The following is a 20,533-nucleotide window of genomic DNA, read 5'->3' as shown; positions in this document are numbered from 1 at the left end:
CTGTGTCCATTTCATTTACAATCACCGCCTTAGGTGTGAGCGATCTAATGTTTGTTTAGAAGACCTAGTTTTAGAAATGGTTTTTGTTCACTAATATTGCGATTTTCTGGTTTAATCACAATTAGATTTTTCCTAGATCCTACAGTAGATTTAATGTTTGACCTCACTAAACAAGGAATAGACACAGTTTCTATATAATGTTCTACATTGGTACTTATGTCAATTAAGTTAGGACAAAATTGTTTTTGTTCACTAATATTGAGATTTTCTGGTTTAATCACAATTAGATTTTTCCTAGATCCTACAGTAGATTTAATGTTTGACCTCACTAAACGAGGAATAGACACAGTTTCTATATAATGTTCTACATTGGTACTTATGTCAATTAAGTTAGGACAGCAAATACTGTGATTTGGACTTTGACTTACTAGTCATATGGTGGTGTGCAACGCCCTGGAGATGTTGTCCGACAGAAGAGCCGCTCCGATTCTGCTGGGGTGAAGGCCATCAGGACGGAAGAGCCTAGGTCGCTCCCAAAACAGATTCCAATTATTTACAAAGAGCAGCTTCTGTTCATTACACCATGACATTAACCATTCATTTAGAGCAAATAATCTACTGAACTTTTCATGTCCTAGTCGGTACGTGGGAAGGGGTCCAGATACGATGATCGTTGCTTCAGGCGATGTTCTGCGCACCGTCTCGACCAGACTCCTGTAGTCCTTCTTCAGAACCTCCGTCTGCCGCAGCCTGGTGTCATTCGTTCCCGCGTGCAGCACGACAGCTCCGATGCGCTCGTCACCGCTCAGGATCTCGGGAACCTGCGACATCGAGAACACGAGCACCAGGAAAGCAGTGAGTGATAACCTTGCCTTTACCTGAGGTAGCGTGGACATGCCGGACGATGGAAGTACCGATGACCACAGCGTCGCGTTCCGTCTCGCGAAGAGGGGAGAAGCGGTTCCGGTTGGAGATCTCGAAGACCAGGAGGGGCGGAGAGGTCCTAGCTCTGGTCCTGGCTCGCGTCTTCCGCTGTGGAAACACCCAGGGTCCATGGTGCTGTGTCGGTGCCGGAGTGAACGAAACCAGGGATGATGATCGCGTCCTGGGTGCTTGGGTCCTGTGCAGAGAAACACGCGGTGTAGACGAGGTCGGAGTCAAAATGTTACTATCCACTGACTTGAGAGCATCGGCGCGCAATGTTTCAAGCGCTGTTCGTCGCTCTCTCAGCACAGCTTGTCTGTCTAGAAGGCCGCGAATCTGCTTCTCCAACGACTCCAACTCCAACTGCACCGAATGCAGCTCGAACGTGTCCTCACCTGCACTCAAAGGTAACATTAGACACACATCCGAGTTATTCGCCATTGTAGCAGATGTGCTACGATGGCGAATTGTAGTTTCAGTGGTAACCGGGTGTAAACAAGTTACCACGCGTGCAATGCTAGCGGGCTACGGCTAGTAGCAGAAGTTCGGATATAAGTTGCGATATCAAAGCAATCCGATTGTTTTTTATAGAGTATCGGAGATATGTTCACACGCTGTAAATAGTAGAAAGTATTCGTTTGTAAGCGAGTGTTAAGAAGAAAATCAAGGATTATGAATCAATTTGACAGAGCTCTAAACACCCAAACAAGGTATATCTGAACATAATTATAATACTCATCAATATATGTCTGCACATTATATGAATTACATTCCATATCCTTATTTTTCTTTTCTAACAAAGTAAAATCTACAGTAGCATCTGCAAGCAACCAAGGTTTTATTACTGGTAGCGGTACAGTTGGACTGACATTTAACTGATCAACTTTAAGTTCTGTTGCTTCAATGTACAATCACTTGACTCTGTCCAGGGCTGCGTTCAGCCCCGACTAAACGCTGCAAAACGTTTTTTAAACGGAAACGGTGCAACACGTTGGACACCCTGTTCCCTGTTCTGAAGAGTTGTAACTATGGCAGCTGAGAAGGCCATTCTTTGTGTTCTTTTTGAGGAATTTTCGGAGCCTGATGAAATCGATATAAATACATGTTTAATACTGCAAAATACATGCAATCACTGCCCTTGCTGTCCAGAATAAAAGACAACATCCCAATCCCATTTATTTAACTTTTTTATCTCCTGATAATCAATTCTAATTTAAATCATCTTCCCTTTTTAATAGCTTGCATTTTCTTTCTCACTTTATGTCAAGCAATTAATTACCATATATAAAATTTGGTATATAAATAAACTTGCCTTGCAATGAAGCTAAAGTTATAAATAAATACATCATCATGTTAATTATATTGTAATAGTAGGAGAATGGCTATGGTTAACGTACACGCCCCTCAGTTAATGTGGAGAGGTGTCCCGTAATGAAATTAATGTGCGCAGGTGATGCGTGTGAATCCTGATTATATAAGCAGTGTTTGAGTGCCGCTCTAGAGGCGCGCGGGCTGAGTTTTGTGTGGTGAGAGCTCTCACTTGTGGGGAATGCTAACCGGCCGCTCCGGACAATTAGTGTCTCCGGCGGTGAAGATAGTCAGTAAGCGGGGGGGCAAATGTGTTAGATAGTTAGGAGTTGACTCGCTGGCTAGGAGAGCTCCCAAGGACACTGAGAGAACTGTTGAGTGACCCGGAACCCGGAAACTGGGCTGCGGATGATGCGAACCTGAGACCAATCTGCCTACTGTGTGTTACACTGGTGGCAGCGGTGGGATTTATTCCCTAATAGTGTAACAGCTGGATGAAACCAGGAGAGTAGAGGACACTACACCAGGATGGCAGTTTACACACAATACTTTATTAATCGTTAAAAACACAGCATAACCTTATAAAACACGTTACCGCCCTTGTGTCAGTAGGCGCAGTCACACGCGAGCTCACGTCAGCAGGGAAGGCTCTCTGGGGTTCCCCTTGTCGATTGCGTCACACAGTAGGCAGATTGGTCTCAGGTTCGCATCATCCGCAGCCCAGTTTCCGGGTTCCGGGTCACTCAACAGTTCTCTCCTGATCCACCCTACATACCACCCTTGCAACTAAAAGGTCACAATGGGTACCCAGGGAGGCCGACGGCTCTAACATGCCCTGCAAACTGTCAGACACCCCATCCACCGCCCCTGTAATCAGAACCTCACTACGGGGGGGAACAGATGTATCAGCGTGCACGACCACGTCACAGGACTGCGTAACATAATTTGTTGTACACATAGTGTAATAGTAGGAGAATGGCTATGGTTAACGTACACGCCCCTCAGTTAATGTGGAGGGGTGTCCCGTAATTAAATTAATGTGCGCAGGTGATGCGTGTGAATCCTGATTATATAAGCAGTGTTTGAGTGCCGCTCTAGAGGCGCGCGGGCTGAGTTTTGTGTGGTGAGAGCTCTCACTTGTGGGGAACGCTAACCGGCCGCTCGGGACAATTAGTGTCTCCGGTGGTGAAGATAGTCAGTAAGCGGGGGGCAAATTTGTTAGATAGTTAGGAGTTGACTCGCTGGCTAGGAGAGCTCCCAAGGACACTGAGAGAACTGTTGAGTGACCCGGAACCCGGAAACTGGGCTGCGGATGATGCGAACCTGAGACCAATCTGCCTACTGTGTGACGCAATCGACAAGGGGAACCCCAGAGAGCCTTCCCTGCTGACGTGAGCTCGCGTGTGACTGCGCCTACTGACACAAGGGCGGTAACGTGTTTTATGAGGTTATGCTGTGTTTTTAACGATTAATAAAGTATTGTGTGTAAACTACCATCCTGGTGTAGTGTCCTCTACTCTCCTGGTTTCATCCAGCTGTTTTATTATTAGGGAATAGGCAGGTACAACCTTTAGGGGGTGGTTGTTGGGAATGTGGCTGTTATCGGCATATTAGGAGGGACTGCCCTTATGTGCAGGGAAACGGGAGGGGGCAGGCACCATAGGCCAAATGCCTGCCCCAATTCAAGAACGTTTTTTTCAGTTGGCCTCATCGTTTCAAGGCAACCCGGGGATTTTCCTTGCTGCTAAATTAGGTGGGTGTGATGTTAAATTGTTACTCGATATGGGTGCACAAGTTTCAATAATACCAAAACAAAGGTGGCTTGCACTCACGAATGGGGGGGCCCGGCTCGAACATCACGAGGGCGTGGTTAGTGTGGCTAACGGGGGGAGGATGCCGATTTTGGGGCGTTGGCAAACTGTTTGCCAATTTGAGTCCCTGGCTGTCATCGCAGAGTTTCTCGTGGCGGAGTTGGAGCCTCAAGAAATTCTGCTCTGCGCTGACTTTCTGTTAAAATTTGGCGCTGTTATTAATCTTGATCAAAAGAGCTGCCGGTTGATGGGAAAACAAATACCCCTCCTGTGTACAACAAATAATGTTACGCAGTCCTGTGACGTGGTCGTGCACGCTGATACATCTGTTCCCCCCCGTAGTGAGGTTCTGATTACAGGGGCGGTGGACGGGGTGTCTGACAGTTTGCAGGGCATGTTAGAGCCGTCGGCCTCCCTGGGTACCCATTGTGACCTTTTAGTTGCAAGGGTGGTATGTAGGGTGGATCAGGGTTTGTTGCCCGTTCGTGTAATCAATGTTACTGATGACACCCATATTTTAAAACGAGGAATGAAAGTTGGTACGTTATTTTGTGACGCCGTGGTTGAGGGAGGGTGTGTTTCTATGGGGGCCTTTGCCCTTGTCTGCAGAGAAGAATAGGTATATCCTGGTTATTGGGGATTACTTTTCGAAGTGGACTGAAGCATTTGCCCTCCCAAATCAAGAGGCAGTATCTATAGCTAAGGTTTTTGTGCAGGAGTGGGTGTGTAGATTTGGGGTCCCACGCAGTATTCACTCTGATCAAGGTCGTAACTTTGAGTCAACATTAATTGCAGAATTATGTCGTCTGTTGCAGATGCATAAAACAAGGACGACAGCGTATCATCCGCAATCGAATGGGATGGTTGAGCGGTTTAACCGGACCCTGCTTTCCATGCTGTCGTTGTTTGTAGATAGTAACCAACTGAATTGGGACACACTCCTGCCTTATGTCATGATGGCTTCTAGGAGCAGCACGCATGCTACTACAAAATTTTCACCATATAAGGTTCTTTTTGGACGAGAAATTGTTTTGCATGTTGATGTTGTTCTGGGAGTGGGGGAGGTGGAACATTTTGATTCCGTAAGTGATTATGTGGTGAAAATAGCTGAAAGCCTGTCTACGGTAGCAGAAGCTGTGAAGACACACCAATTTAAAGCATCAGGACGGCAGAAACAATGTTTTGACTTAAAGGTTTCTCATCAGTTTTATACAGAAGGAGAATTGGTGTGGGTAAATAATATGGCTCGTAAGCGGAGACTATGTCCAAAATTACAAAGGCATTTTGTGGGGCCGTTTGTTGTCATGGAACGAGTTACGGATGTTCTGTACCGAATAGCCCCACCGGAGAAAGGGTCTGAGCGAGTTGTACATTTTAATCGCCTTAAGCCATATGTCTCTAATTCCTTTGTAGGGATGCCCGAAAAGCAGAATGGGGGGGAGGCGGACCCTGTGCTGCCTCCGGACCCTGTGCTGCCTCCGGACCCTGTGCTGCCCTCTGCCCCTACTTTTCTATCTGTCCCTAGGCTGAATATGGGTGCTTCTCTGTCTGGTGATGGACTTATGGAGTCGGTAGCCTGTGAGTCGCGGGCTGTGGCACAAAACGAACTGGTTGAGGGACGGTTGTCGCGGGCCAGGAAGTTACCAGCCCGGTTGCTGGATTATGAGCTATCTGCTTGACTCGAGGACGAGTCCTTTTTGCCTGGGAGGGGGGTAGTGTAATAGTAGGAGAATGGCTATGGTTAACGTACACGCCCCTCAGTTAATGTGGAGGGGTGTCCCGTAATGAAATTAATGTGCGCAGGTGATGCGTGTGAATCCTGATTATATAAGCAGTGCCGCTCTAGAGGCGCGCGGGCTGAGTTTTGTGTGGTGAGAGCTCTCACTTGTGGGGAACGTTAACCGGCCGCTCGGGACAATTAGTGTCTCCGGCGGTGAAGATAGTCAGTAAGCGGGGGCAAATGTGTTAGATAGTTAGGAGTTGACTCGCTGGCTAGGAGAGCTCCCAAGGACACTGAGAGAACTGTTGAGTGACCCGGAACCCGGAAACTGGGCTGCGGATGATGCGAACCTGAGACCAATCTGCCTACTGTGTGACGCAATCGACAAGGGGAACCCCAGAGAGCCTTCCCTGCTGACGTGAGCTCGCGTGTGACTGCGCCTACTGACACAAGGGCGGTAACGTGTTTTATGAGGTTATGCTGTGTTTTTAACGATTAATAAAGTATTGTGTGTAAACTGCCATCCTGGTGTAGTGTCCTCTACTCTCCTGGTTTCATCCAGCTGTTACTATATATATATATAGAGGCGTCGCAATAGGGCAGGCAAGGCAGGCACTTGCCTGGGGCCCCGCATTTTGAGGGGGCCCCCGAGGGCTGATCATTTAAACAATCAGAAATAGTCATATAAACATGCAGCAACATCTCTGCATCCCCCTGTAGCGTATTAGGGTTACATATATATTTAAATTAAAAATTAGCTCAATAGGGAATTGTGGGTATTAATATTTAGGGATTTATGATTAATCATAACGGGTTATAATCTAATCACCAATCTCCAAAATCACCCAAAATGGGAATACCTCACCTCGGTATTTATGCAATATAATATATATATATATATGGTTAACAACAATTTATTGTTATTAACTACAGATATATCTATATTAAATAATCACAGAATAACCTCAAGGGAGTTGATTCAAAATTCCTCTCCGTTCCGTTTAAAGAACGAGCGGAGATTCTTTATCCACTCACCAGGTCTATTCTTCCTACCCAATTTTCGGGAAGTTTATCCCTCTGGCCACAAAGGACAAACTTTCCGAGTTATGGTATTAATTAAAGCATTCAACGATGCTTATAAGAGCTCGTAGCTTAGATCTGACATTAAAGGGACTCGTGTTCCGTGAGCAAACAATGACAATCAAAACGTGAATATCATGGTTTTAATAAAGATTAATACTACGATTACATATGACTACATAAAGAATACATGTATTTACAGAATAGTGGAAAGTAAAGAGGAGGATGAGGGGAAGGGAAAGGAAAGGAAGGAGGGTAAGATCGTGTCCGATCCGACACCTTCCCAGACAAAACCATTGGAGCCAGCAAGAAATATCACCTTAAACAGGGGTACAATCTTTAAAACGCATCTAAATTTCGGTAGAATTGATACTTGCATGGTTTCTTGGTGTTGTGTAAAGCAAGATGCGTGCGTTGGCGTTTCTCAGAGAGTTTGCGCGCTGAAGCGTTCTCTCCGTCTGGTTCTTCCAGAGCTTCGTTGGTCCGCGGGACTTTTAAAGGTGTCGTCTTGGAAGGGAAAGTTCATCTCGTCCAGCTAAGTGCGTCCGCTGACTGCGTCGCGGAGCGCGTCAATCTTCAAAGGAAACATCAGCTTGGCTGGACCGCGCCGGCTCGCAGGTCGAAAACCCGCGAGCCGCGCTGATGAGATGGGAGGAAAAGGGGATTTGTCTCGTCCGGGGTTCTTGCAAGATGACTGAGCCCGGGTGTGCTCGAGTTACTGTACTTTAAAGTCCAGTAACCTCCGCCCACCTTCTCTGAGATGACCAATCGTAGATGTGGATTGGAGGCGGGAAAGTTCCTTTGTTTGGACTTTTATCACTCACTGGAATGTTAATGCTGGCAAACACAACGAGTGAGGTTTTGCTCCAAAAGGGCTAAGCATATTAACGGTACATGTCATAATCATACTTTTTACATAATTGGCTAAGGCAGAGAAAGAGGAACGGATAGACACCAAACATGCTAGTTTAAATGCATGAAAGACGGTGTATCTCTTTTACAGAGCCATCTTGAGCATTTAAGATTAACATCACACAAATACATAAATATATACTTTGTGGTCAACATATATACAACAAAAGGGGTCATCACATATATTTCTGGGATGGTTTAATTAAAATAGTTCAAGCCACATGGCACAGGCTGTCTGTGTGTGTGGAGGTCAGTTCTCGGCCCCTCTGCAGGTGTGAGCTAGTGGCCTGGGGTGTGTGTGTGTGTGTGTGTGTGTGTGTGATAGGGATCTTTTGAAGTTCCCCCCAGAGCAATTGTCGTAGGCCTGGCCATTCTCTGGTGGGTCGTCAGCCTGGCATTGAGGGCCATTCACCCCAGACTTATGGGTGCCGGGATCTGATTTCCCTGCAGAGCTGGGTAGCGAAAGGCATCCCTGCTGTTTCGCATCACTTTGATCCCATGAGAGAGAAACGGAGAGAGAGAGACAGAGAGACTCCAGACGCTACAGCTCCCCCTTTGCCATGTGACGACGTCCGGTTGACCTCGTCGGATGGCAGTTGTCGTTTTGATCGGATGGTGGTCGAGAGGGATCATGACGGTCGGATGACAGGTGGTTTCTAATTGTTCTCAGCCTTTGGTTCCTCCGGCTGAGAGTCCATCTCGATGAGATTTGGCATTGTCTCTGTCTTGATACCTCCCTTCCGTGGGTTTCGTTTGAATCCCAGGAGGAGAGAGGCTGTGTTCTTGGTCATGGACTCTCGCATCTCGTGGACCCTCTTGACTAGGATGAAAGCCAGGCCCAGTGTCAGGGTGTGGCATGATGCTGTAGCAAGGTAAAGAGCTGTGTCGATGAGAGTGATGTCAATTGGCTAGGACCCCCTTTCTTAATCTTTAGTTCCAGTTCTGGATCTAGAGTGAAGTTGTGATTCTTGAAGAAGGATGGGGTTTCCAGCTCTGACCAGTACTCTTCACTTGGGAGGTATTACGATGCCAGATCATCAAGGTGGAGGATGGTACCCTTTGGTACGTGAATCCACACACTCTGGTCGTTTGTGTCCCCTGGAGTGATGGTCACTCCACGGCAGATAAGGCAGGCAGTAGCCAAGTTCATGTCTCTGACCTTGTGCAACAGGTGTCGAGGCAGCAGGTGCCATGACGGTGCGTCACCTGTCATCCTGAAGTCCGTCTGTGTGGCGCAGGTTTCTGCTTGTGGTCTCAGGAAGTGGTAAGGGGTCTATGTGGCCTGAAGAGGGTTTCAGACTGACCTAGTGCTGGTGACAGGAGGGAAGCAGGTAGTTGTTAGCCTCTCAGTCACGAGAAGTCCGAAGGATCGGAGTTCTGCTCTGCTTCTTGTAGCAGTGCTGTTGTGAGCTTGCCTGAGCTGTGTGTGGCAAGGAGTTGGAAGCTTGTCCTTTGCAGTCCTCATCTGGTGAGTCCTGTTCAGGGGCTATTTTGCTGGTGTCAGCAGCTCCTGTGACCCTGAGATAGTAGTGTCCAGCTGTCCTTGTGCCGCCTCCGCTTGACACCTGCGTGAAGGGTTTGGCAGAGGGCGTTGTTGTCGACGGCTGTGGGACATCCTGTGGTGTGCGCAGGGTGGACGCGCTGTCTTCCGTGGCTCCGCCCAGTGGCTTGTCTGGTACTTGGCGTTTGCCATAGTGACAGTTCTGCATGTGTTTGATCTGTCCAGCTGCTCTCATGGTTCAACAGCTGTCTGAGCCACTTCAGGTGTAGTTTGTCAATGTGCTGGTGAGCAGTGTAAGTTCTGACAAAACTAGAGTCTCTTGTTTGATGCAGCAGGGTCGTCTGACACCCAGTCACAAGTTCCAAAGTAGACACATGAGTTGATTCATGCGGGGTGGCTCTGATGGTCATGAGCACCAATGGACGTTTCACATCCCAGTCTTTCTGGTTGGCAGACACATACTTTCTCAGCATGCTGGCCCCAGCTCAATTGGTTCGTTCAACTTGGTGTCGTTGGGTGCTCAAAGACATTCTACTCACTTGGAGAACTGGCATACAACTGTGAGGAAGTACTTGTGGTCCCTCGTCGATCTGGGAAGGGATCCCACCCAGTCTATTTGGAGGTATGACCACGGGACTGTGACTCTTCTGCGTTGCAGGGGCTCTGGGGTTTGGGTTTGCCGGTTAGAATTGTCAGCAAACCAGACACTTCTCTGACATACTCTGACACGACTTGCTGCATGCCAGGCCAATATTTCACTTGCTTCTGTGTCTTGTGGCTCTGGTACCGTGGTGTCCGGCACATGGTGCGTTGTGGGCATACATTTAGCATTACCCCCCTTTTGACACTGTGGCATCACAAGCTTTAGCGCTGTGAGGGCGTCAGAGGCATACCCCAGAATGTTTGTTTTCTCACGCAGCATGTGTTTGCCGTCATGCGGTCGTCTGAGGCCTGTGGTAGCGGTGAAGTCAGACATCGTGACAGGGTGGTTGGAGGGGTCTGAGAGGTGGTTACTCATAGCTTTTATGGCAGTGTCAGAGGCTTGCATGTCAGCTGTGTCATTTATGGAAATTGTAGAGCCAGCGTAAGCGGCTGTGATGTTGGAATCGTCGCAGGAATAGTCAGTTTGCTGCGGGTTATCACAGCGCCATCACGGGTGGTTGCGTGGGTGGGAGGTGACCATGGATTGCCGTGAAGTGTGCCAGTCTTGGCCAGGGAATCAGTTTGGTCATTCAAGTCTTTGTCAAGGCCGGGTTGCCTTGAGTGTCCTGTCACCTTTTCCCGGTGGACAGTCATGTCGTGTGTTCTTGTGATGTCATCACTCACGTCGAACAGGTGTTGGGCATGCTTTGTTTCGGAAGATGTTAAACTCGGCTGGTGAGTTGGCATAGCCGATTGGGCACCTGGTGAAAGTACGCTGTCGGTTGCAGAAGGTGAAAGACAGCTGGTGCTGCAGTATCCTGTTCGTTGATTAAAGTACAGACTCTTGGGATGGTCTGGCCTGGCAGGAGGTTTTCAGTCTTGGCAGGAACCACAGGGGGCTGTGATGTCAGTGGGGCTCACACTACCTCATTGGTAAAGTCCACATGAGCCTTGAGGCGAATCAAGGGGTCTGCTTCTATGTAGACGTTATGCAGTGGATCTTGAAGGACCAGGATGTGGTGTGTGAGGCACTGATCGTTCCATTTCAAGTTCAAAGTGCAGGTGCCCTTGACAGTTACCATGGTTGTTAGGCAGGAGTCCAACGGGCAGTGGGTGCACTTGCTTGCAGATGGAAGGTTGGATGTGTCTTTCATGAGGGCTTTGAACAGTGCTAGACTGATGGCTGAGTTGTCTGCCCATAGTGAGAGTATGATGTCTGTAGTTGTTACATCATTCAGCTGGAGGTCGGTCATGACCTTGGGGCAGTGAAAGTCAGAGTCTATGGTGAGTTGAAAAGTGCAGAGTAGCGAGCTTGAACTTTGCTCTGGTGCTGAGACAGTGTTCTCGCGGCGGGTTGCAAGATTTCTCGTGACCTCTGTGACCTGACAGTCTGGCTCAGGTGATCTGGGTGGCTGGAGAGGCAGAGGTTCTCGTACTTGAGCCCAAATCTTTAGCTGTTTGAAGTCTAGTAGGGGCTCAAAACGATCTTGTCACGTTTAACACAAAGGAAAACTGGTGCGAGGACTCAAGTGCAGGAAAAATAGAAATTTATTATAAAATAAAACATAAACTCAAAACAAAACCCACGAGGGGGGGAAAAAATATAACATAACAGAAAACTGAACATACCAGGGAATCACAGGGAACGGAGGACGTAGACATTACAACGTAACCACAAAGACTGTGAGCACATGGGAACTATATAAAGGGGAAGAAATCAGGAGGGAACAGGTGGAGGAAATCAAACACTAATCAGATAACAAGGGGGAGGGATCAAACAATGACAGAGGCACATGGCCACACTAACAAAACCCACATGTGCACACAAGACAGGACAGGCATGTGACATAACCCCCTCTCTACGGAGCGGCTACCAGACGCTCCATCAGCCGAGGGCGGGGCAAGAAAGACAGACCAGGGAAGGACGGGAGGGACAGACGAAGAGGGACAGACCAGGGCGGCACGGGAGGAACGGACCAGGGCGGGACGGGAGGGACGGACCAGGGCGGGAAGGGAGGGACGGACCAGGGCGGGAAGGGAGGGACGGACCAGGGCGGCACTGACCAGGGCGGCACGGGAGGAACGGACCAGGGCGGCACGGACCAGGGCGGCACGGACCAGGGCGGCACGGGAGGGACGGACCAGGGCGGCACGGGAGGGACGGACCAGGGCGGGACGGGAGGGACGGACCAGGGCGGGACGGGAGGGACTGACCAGGGCGGCACGGGAGGGACGGACCAGGGCGGCACGGGAGGGACGGACCAGGGCGGCACGGGAGGGACGGACCAGGGCGGGACGGGAGGGACTGACCAGGGCGGGACGGGAGGGACTGACCAGGACGGGACGGGAGGGACAGACAAGGGAGAAACAGAAAAGGAAGGGGAAAACAAGGGAGAGACGGGGATCTCAAAAAGTTCAGACGGCCGGGGGGGCCGGGGACACCAGCAGAGTTCAGACGGCCTGCAGAGTTCAGGCGACCGGGACGGCCAGGGTGGCCAGCAGAGTTCAGGCGGCCGGGACGGCCAGCAGAGTTCAGGCGGCCAGCAGAGTTCAGGCGGCCGGGACGGCCAGGGTGGCCAGCAGAGTTCAGGCGGCCAGCAGAGTTCAGACGGACAGCAGAGTTCAGGCGGCCGGGACGGCCAGGGTAGCCAGCAGAGTTCAGGCGGCCAGCAGAGTTCAGGCGGCGCAGGAAGAGCAGGGCGCCGGGGCGGCCCGCAGAGTTCGGGAGGCCAGGACGGCCCGCAGAGTTCGGGAGGCCCGGACACGGCAGGAACTGCCGGGATGGTCTCTGGCCTAGGGTCCACCGGAGCTGGGTCCGCCGGAGCAGGGACCGCCGGAGCTGGGTCCGCCGGAGCAGGGACCGCCGGAGCTGGGTCCGCCGGAGCAGGGACCACCGGAACTGGGACCGCCGGAGCAGGGACCACCGGAGCAGGGACCACCGGAGCAGGGTCCACCGGAACAGGGACCACGCCAGGGGAAACCCTGTGCTCCTCCCAGGCACGCAGGACTGCCGCCATGAAGAACCCCATCACAGCCCTCCAGGCTGTGTCAGGACTCGGGACCACCGGAGCAGGGACCACCGGAGCAGGGTCCACCGGAGCAGGGTCCACCGGAGCAGGGACCACCGGAGCAGGGACCACCGGAACAGGGACCACCGGAACAGGGACCACCGGGACAGGGACCACCGGGACAGGGACCACCGGCACAGGGACCACCGGAACTGAGACCCCCGGAGCCGTCACGGAGGGAGCCTTCCTTCTCCTCCTCCGCTTAGAGACCACTGGCACCGAGTCCACCGGAACAGGGACCACCGGAACAGGGATCACCGGAACAGGGACCACCGGAACAGGGACCACCGGAACAGGGACCACCGGAACAGGGACCACCGGCACACGATCCACCGGAACAGGGACCACCGGCACACGATCCACCGGGACACGATCCACCGGGACACGCTCCACCGGCACAGGGACCACCGGCACAGGGACCCCCGGAGCCGTCACGGAGGGAGCCTTCCTTCTCCTCCTCCGCTTAGAGACCACCGGCACCAAATCCACCGGAACACGGAGTCTATCGGCCTCCTCAGTGAGACGAGCCCACCACGCAAAGCACTCCAAAATGTTCATACGTGGTGGGACCATTTCCTGCTGAGTCCTCTGCATGGTGGTTACGTTCTGTCACGTTTAACACAAAGGAAAACTGGTGCGAGGACTCAAGTGCAGGAAAAATAGAAATTTATTATAAAATAAAACATAAACTCAAAACAAAACCCACGAGGGGGGGGAAAAATATAACATAACAGAAAACTGAACATACCAGGGAATCACAGGGAACGGAGGACGTAGACATTACAACGTAACCACAAAGACTGTGAGCACATGGGAACTATATAAAGGGGAAGAAATCAGGAGGGAACAGGTGGAGGAAATCAAACACTAATCAGATAACAAGGGGGAGGGATCAAACAATGACAGAGGCACATGGCCACACTAACAAAACCCACATGTGCACACAAGACAGGACAGGCATGTGACATAACCCCCTCTCTACGGAGCGGCTACCAGACGCTCCATCAGCCGAGGGCGGGGCAAGAAAGACAGACCAGGGAAGGACGGGAGGGACAGACGAAGAGGGACAGACCAGGGCGGCACGGGAGGAACGGACCAGGGCGGGACGGGAGGGACGGACCAGGGCGGGAAGGGAGGGACGGACCAGGGCGGGAAGGGAGGGACGGACCAGGGCGGCACTGACCAGGGCGGCACGGGAGGAACGGACCAGGGCGGCACGGACCAGGGCGGCACGGGAGGGACGGACCAGAGCGGCACGGGAGGGACGGACCAGGGCGGCACGGGAGGGACGGACCAGGGCGGCACGGGAGGGACGGACCAGGGCGGCACGGGAGGGACGGACCAGGGCGGGACGGGAGGGACGGACCAGGGCGGGACGGGAGGGACTGACCAGGGCGGCACGGGAGGGACGGACCAGGGCGGCACGGGAGGGACGGACCAGGGCGGCACGGGAGGGACGGACCAGGGCGGGACGGGAGGGACTGACCAGGGCGGGACGGGAGGGACTGACCAGGACGGGACGGGAGGGACAGACAAGGGAGAAACAGAAAAGGAAGGGGAAAACAAGGGAGAGACGGGGATCTCAAAAAGTTCAGACGGCCGGGGGGGCCGGGGACACCAGCAGAGTTCAGACGGCCTGCAGAGTTCAGGCGACCGGGACGGCCAGGGTGGCCAGCAGAGTTCAGGCGGCCGGGACGGCCAGCAGAGTTCAGGCGGCCAGCAGAGTTCAGGCGGCCGGGACGGCCAGGGTGGCCAGCAGAGTTCAGGCGGCCAGCAGAGTTCAGACGGACAGCAGAGTTCAGGCGGCCGGGACGGCCAGGGTAGCCAGCAGAGTTCAGGCGGCCAGCAGAGTTCAGGCGGCGCAGGAAGAGCAGGGCGCCGGGGCGGCCCGCAGAGTTCGGGAGGCCAGGACGGCCCGCAGAGTTCGGGAGGCCCGGACACGGCAGGAACTGCCGGGATGGTCTCTGGCCTAGGGTCCACCGGAGCTGGGTCCGCCGGAGCAGGGACCGCCGGAGCTGGGTCCGCCGGAGCAGGGACAGCCGGAGCTGGGTCCGCCGGAGCAGGGACCACCGGAACTGGGACCGCCGGAGCAGGGACCACCGGAGCAGGGACCACCGGAGCAGGGTCCACCGGAGCAGGGACCACCGGAGCAGGGACCACCGGAGCAGGGTCCACTGGAACAGGGACCACGCCAGGGGAAACCCTGTGCTCCTCCCAGGCACGCAGGACTGCCGCCATGAAGAACCCCATCACAGCCCTCCAGGCTGTGTCAGGACTCGGGACCACCGGAGCAGGGTCCACCGGAGCAGGGACCACCGGAGCAGGGACCACCGGAGCAGGGTCCACCGGAGCAGGGTCCACCGGAGCAGGGTCCACCGGAGCAGGGTCCACCGGAGCAGGGTCCACCGGAGCAGGGTCCACCGGAACTGGGACCACGCCAGGGGAAACCCTGTGCTCCTCCCAGGCACGCAGGACTGCCGCCATGAAGAACCCCATCACAGCCCTCCAGGCTGTGTCAGGACTCGGGACCACCGGAGCAGGGACCACCGGAGCAGGGTCCACCGGAGCAGGGTCCACCGGAGCAGGGACCACCGGAGCAGGGACCACCGGAACAGGGACCACCGGAACAGGGACCACCGGGACAGGGACCACCGGGACAGGGACCACCGGCACAGGGACCACCGGAACTGAGACCCCCGGAGCCGTCACGGAGGGAGCCTTCCTTCTCCTCCTCCGCTTAGAGACCACTGGCACCGAGTCCACCGGAACAGGGACCACCGGAACAGGGATCACCGGAACAGGGACCACCGGAACAGGGACCACCGGAACAGGGACCACCGGAACAGGGACCACCGGCACACGATCCACCGGAACAGGGACCACCGGCACACGATCCACCGGGACACGATCCACCGGGACACGCTCCACCGGCACAGGGACCACCGGCACAGGGACCCCCGGAGCCGTCACGGAGGGAGCCTTCCTTCTCCTCCTCCGCTTAGAGACCACCGGCACCAAATCCACCGGAACACGGAGTCTATCGGCCTCCTCAGTGAGACGAGCCCACCACGCAAAGCACTCCAAAATGTTCATACGTGGTGGGACCATTTCCTGCTGAGTCCTCTGCATGGTGGTTACGTTCTGTCACGTTTAACACAAAGGAAAACTGGTGCGAGGACTCAAGTGCAGGAAAAATAGAAATTTATTATAAAATAAAACATAAACTCAAAACAAAACCCACGAGGGGGGGAAAAAATATAACATAACAGAAAACTGAACATACCAGGGAATCACAGGGAACGGAGGACGTAGACATTACAACGTAACCACAAAGACTGTGAGCACATGGGAACTATATAAAGGGGAAGAAATCAGGAGGGAACATGTGGAGGAAATCAAACACTAATCAGATAACAAGGGGGAGGGATCAAACAATGACAGAGGCACATGGCCACACTAACAAAACCAACATGTGCACACAAGACAGGACAGGCATGTGACAGATCTAGCAGATCTTTGCCGACGAGAAAGGGGTACGCGTCCATTGGTTAGATGTACACTGGGTGTACCAGACTCATTAGGCCCATCGTTAGCTGGATGGGAGCTATCTGTTCAAGTTGGATCTCATTTTGGCTGTATGACTGCACATTCAACTCACATTTTGGGATTTCAGAGTTCGATTGTTCAGGAAGTGCAGCTGTCAGCTAAGGGAGTTGAGCGACGCTGTCACTTGGTGATGAAGTCTCTGGATCTTTGGACTGTGGTTTGTGCGGTGCTTGGTTCCGTCGGAGAGCAGTCAGGAAGGACGTTGGGTGCCGGTCTTGGTCACAGTCGTAAGCTGTCTGGCCTGTCCTTCTTGTCTCCCTTGCGAGAAGTTCTTTCAGAATCCTCAGGATCTCTGCTGACTCAGATGAAGCTGCACCGTCTGGCTCTGGTGAGTGCTCAGACTTGGGTTCGTTTGGGGCGAGCCGTTCCGCCGCTGGCTGTTTGGGCTAGGGGTGCTGCCATTTCTGGGCTGTCGGCTGGCATCTCACGCGGCTCCACCTTTGGGTGGTTAGACAGACGTGGCTTGTCTCAGAGTCTTTCAGAGTGCTCGGACAGGTGCTTAAGACGGGCACCGTGCCAGTTGCGCTGCTCTCTGCTGGCTTGGAACGGTCTTGCCGGTTACAAAGTCTGTCACTGCGTTGTTGCAGGGCGCCCCCTGGAGCCAGCTCTGAACGGTGATCAGAGACATGGTAAACCATTCGATTTCTCACAGTCTTTTCAGAAACAGTCTTTTTGGTCGGCAGTCCCGTAGCTGTTGGTAGTCCAGCTTTACGGTTTCATGTTGTAAGTGAAAGTTCATACCCTGCAGGGTTTGGGGTGAAAGTTGGGATGTTTCTGGCCAGCTTGTAGAGTTCTTGGGAAGCCATGATGTGCCTGAGCATGATTCTCTGGATTGGCTCCCACCCCCTTTGCTGCTGGTGGGGGCTCGTGGCTGCTGGCTGGTGACAACTTGGGCAGTGGGCTTTCACCCCCCTTTTGAGCTTGGAACTCTTGGCTGGGGGTTTCTTGTCCCACTTGTCAGGGGAAACTGTGTGGTGCGTGTTTCCCCTTGCTGTTCACTGTGCGATGTACATGTGAACTTCAGTTCTCTGTGAACAGTTTCAAGTTCTTTGTCTTGAATAGTCTTTTTTTTTTTTTTTTTTTTTTTTTTTAACCAAATCTTGGACCTTGGCATGGGCGTTTGCAAGTGGGTTTCACAAGCTTTGGCCTTGCTGTTTCTTTCTTTCAGTTCAATCTTTGCTCTTGTTAGGAGAGCTTCACCTCGTTGGAGTTTTTCTTTTGGTTCCTCTTCGGATTCTTTCTCCAACTGCTCTCTGTGCTTGTCTCTACACGAAGTTCTGCCGGGGCATTTTGGAGTCTCTCAACTTCCTCCCGAAGTTGTAGGTCCGTTCCGTCCTTCCGTCCGCGTCGGTCCTGGGTCTCGAGGAGTAGCTGATCTAATCGACTCTGCGCGTGGTCCTGGTTCCTACGGGCCTCCTCGGCATGGAGCTTCAACGCTGCCGTTCTTGGCTCAGGGGCTGCAGGTCACCGTGGCTTTAGGCAGGAACGCAGTTGTCCTGGTGCTCGATCAGGTCTCGACGTGATCCCAGTGGCGGTGGGGCTGGATGAACGGGACACACCGCTTACTGTGGGCAAGAGAGAGACAACACAAAAGAGGCCAATGCAAGTCCGTATAGGGTGTAGTGCTTATAGCCATATGTGACTATTTAATTGTGTGTGCAATTTTGGACTAACTGGTGCAGACAGTTAGTGGAATCTAGGCCGTGCACCTGTTGTCTTGGCCGTGAGCGGCCAGGTGGGGCCGATTTGTGTGGGTGAGTGCCGGATTTAAATAACAATTTTGACAGTGCGGTAGCCTAGTGGGTCATTTACTGACACTGGCTGCTGATCGTCAATCTATTATTCAGCTTTCCTTGATGGCTCTCATAGGTTCTGTCTTTAGGTGAACTGGAAGAAACTAAACAACAGAATAGTAGAGTAGAAAAGAAAAGGGCGAAATATCCAAGAATACTAGGAAGGCACGAAATAAAACAGAATGAGAACATGAGAAGAGATAGATATGGGAAGGCTCTAAGCTTAATACCAATGCTAGGGTTTATGACAGGGCCAACGAGTGAGGGGGCGCTGTTGAGCTATAAAGCCTAGGGGAAAGGTATGGCTTACAAAAAAAAGAAAGGTGTGGCCAAACACTTAAGTGACCGGGAATATGTATATTCTAGGGCTTGCAATAAGTGAATGGGCTTATTTAACTTACTATGCCTGGGGTGAATCGGGGTCGCCTCAGGTGAGAACCGATGGTGAGGTCAATCTCGCCGGCGGTCCCTGGACACTCGACCGCGGTGTTCCCAGATCCTCGTCCCTTGGTACCACGGTGCGCCCACTCAAACAGCGTGTGACTTTTAGCATGACTGGGCAGCACTCAGGTAAGTTTGGTCAACGGCCAGACTGAAGGGTTGAAATTGGGTTTCCTCTGAAATCCCTTTGGAGTCCAAACGGAGGATCAGAGTAATTAACCAAGATGCCCTTGAGCGGTTCAGTTGGACTCGTTGACTTCTCCCTGGAGTGCCCGAAATGCTTAGTCTGCTGCGTGCCGCCGCCAATGGTACGGAGACAGGTGTCTGCGATTCACACACGACCGGTGTCAGTTACGCAGGCCAGGTGACTCCACTCACCGGAACCCAGCCAGAAGACAACCGGAAATTCACCACAAGCACTAGGGGAGGTACTACCTGTAAATATATAAATGGCTAACAAGGAAAACGTGACATTAGCTTAGCTTAAACTTGTTTGAACCAAATTCAAATAATTCTGTAAAGTGAGTGAGGTAAAAGACTATTCAACAAATAGTACTAAAACATAAAATGATGATAATGTTGGTAATTATCAGAACAACCTTGAAAAAGGGAGAAATAGAATTAATTAAATTAATCTATTCAGAAATGGAGCCAAAGGAGAAGAGAGAGAGGAGAGCCAACTTATGAGAGTGCCCAACAGGGGGCGTGTTACTGATAAGTGGCTGTCGCAGGCTGAAAAGAGAAGGCTTAATTTAAATTCAGGTTCAAACTTGCTTAAACCAAAATTTAAATAAGTGCAGGGTATCAGACTGGTATGAAATGGAAGAAACCAATTGATAAACAAATAACAATAAAAAGGAAAGAAAGGAACATACAAGCAAAAATAACTCAAATTGAAACAATGAGAAAGAAGGGAAACTGACTTAGCAGGAGATGTCACAAAAGGGGCCCATTCCCCTTAGGTAGCATCACTGGCTGAAAGGAGAACTTAATTTAAATTCAAATTCAAACTTTGTTTAAACCAAATTTAAATAAGTGTGAGAAGTCATTGAACCCGAAAGATTGAATGATACCAAACAATAGCAATAACAGGAAATAAATGAAAATAATTATAATAGTAAACAAATAAAATAACGAGAGTTCGCTTGAGAGAGTTTAATAAGGCAAACATCTGCAGACGTCCACAAGATGGCGTAGTGGAGTCAGGCGTGGGTAATTTGAGAGGTGCAGCACACCTAGCGGGCTGCCCCCTTGTGTTACTCGGAGGTATTACACTACCCAAAATTAGGTGATTATGAAGCTTGAGCGTCCGACAATGGGGAGGGTCCAGCTTCCTAACGCAGCAATTTAACTGCAACCACAAGTGTGAAGAGAATTTGTTTTCAAATTTCCTTTGTGCCAATTTTGAAGCACAGAGTGTGTGGACGGATTTATTTACCGCATATACACACAAATGTAGAACAGAGCATTTTCTCTGCAACAAATTTTTAACGTGATCAAGGTTAAAATAAAATACTCCCATTCACACATCAAGCAGATACTGGCCAGCAGTTTTTTTCTGGTTGATTTGTGCAAGGTGTGCGTTCTGGTTAGCTATGCCAAAACTCCACCTCAGGGGGTGAGATCGCTAGTGATTGATAAGGCCTTTTACAAAACGAATAAGAGGAATACGCTCAAATCGTCATCACGCTGAAAGAAGATTTCTTCGTTCTAACAGGTGGCATCAC

This window comes from Gobio gobio (assembly GCF_949357685.1).
Source record: "Gobio gobio genome assembly, chromosome: 10".
In the NCBI taxonomy this organism is placed as follows: domain Eukaryota; kingdom Metazoa; phylum Chordata; class Actinopteri; order Cypriniformes; family Gobionidae; genus Gobio; species Gobio gobio.
Note: the sequence above shows the minus strand (reverse complement) of the source record.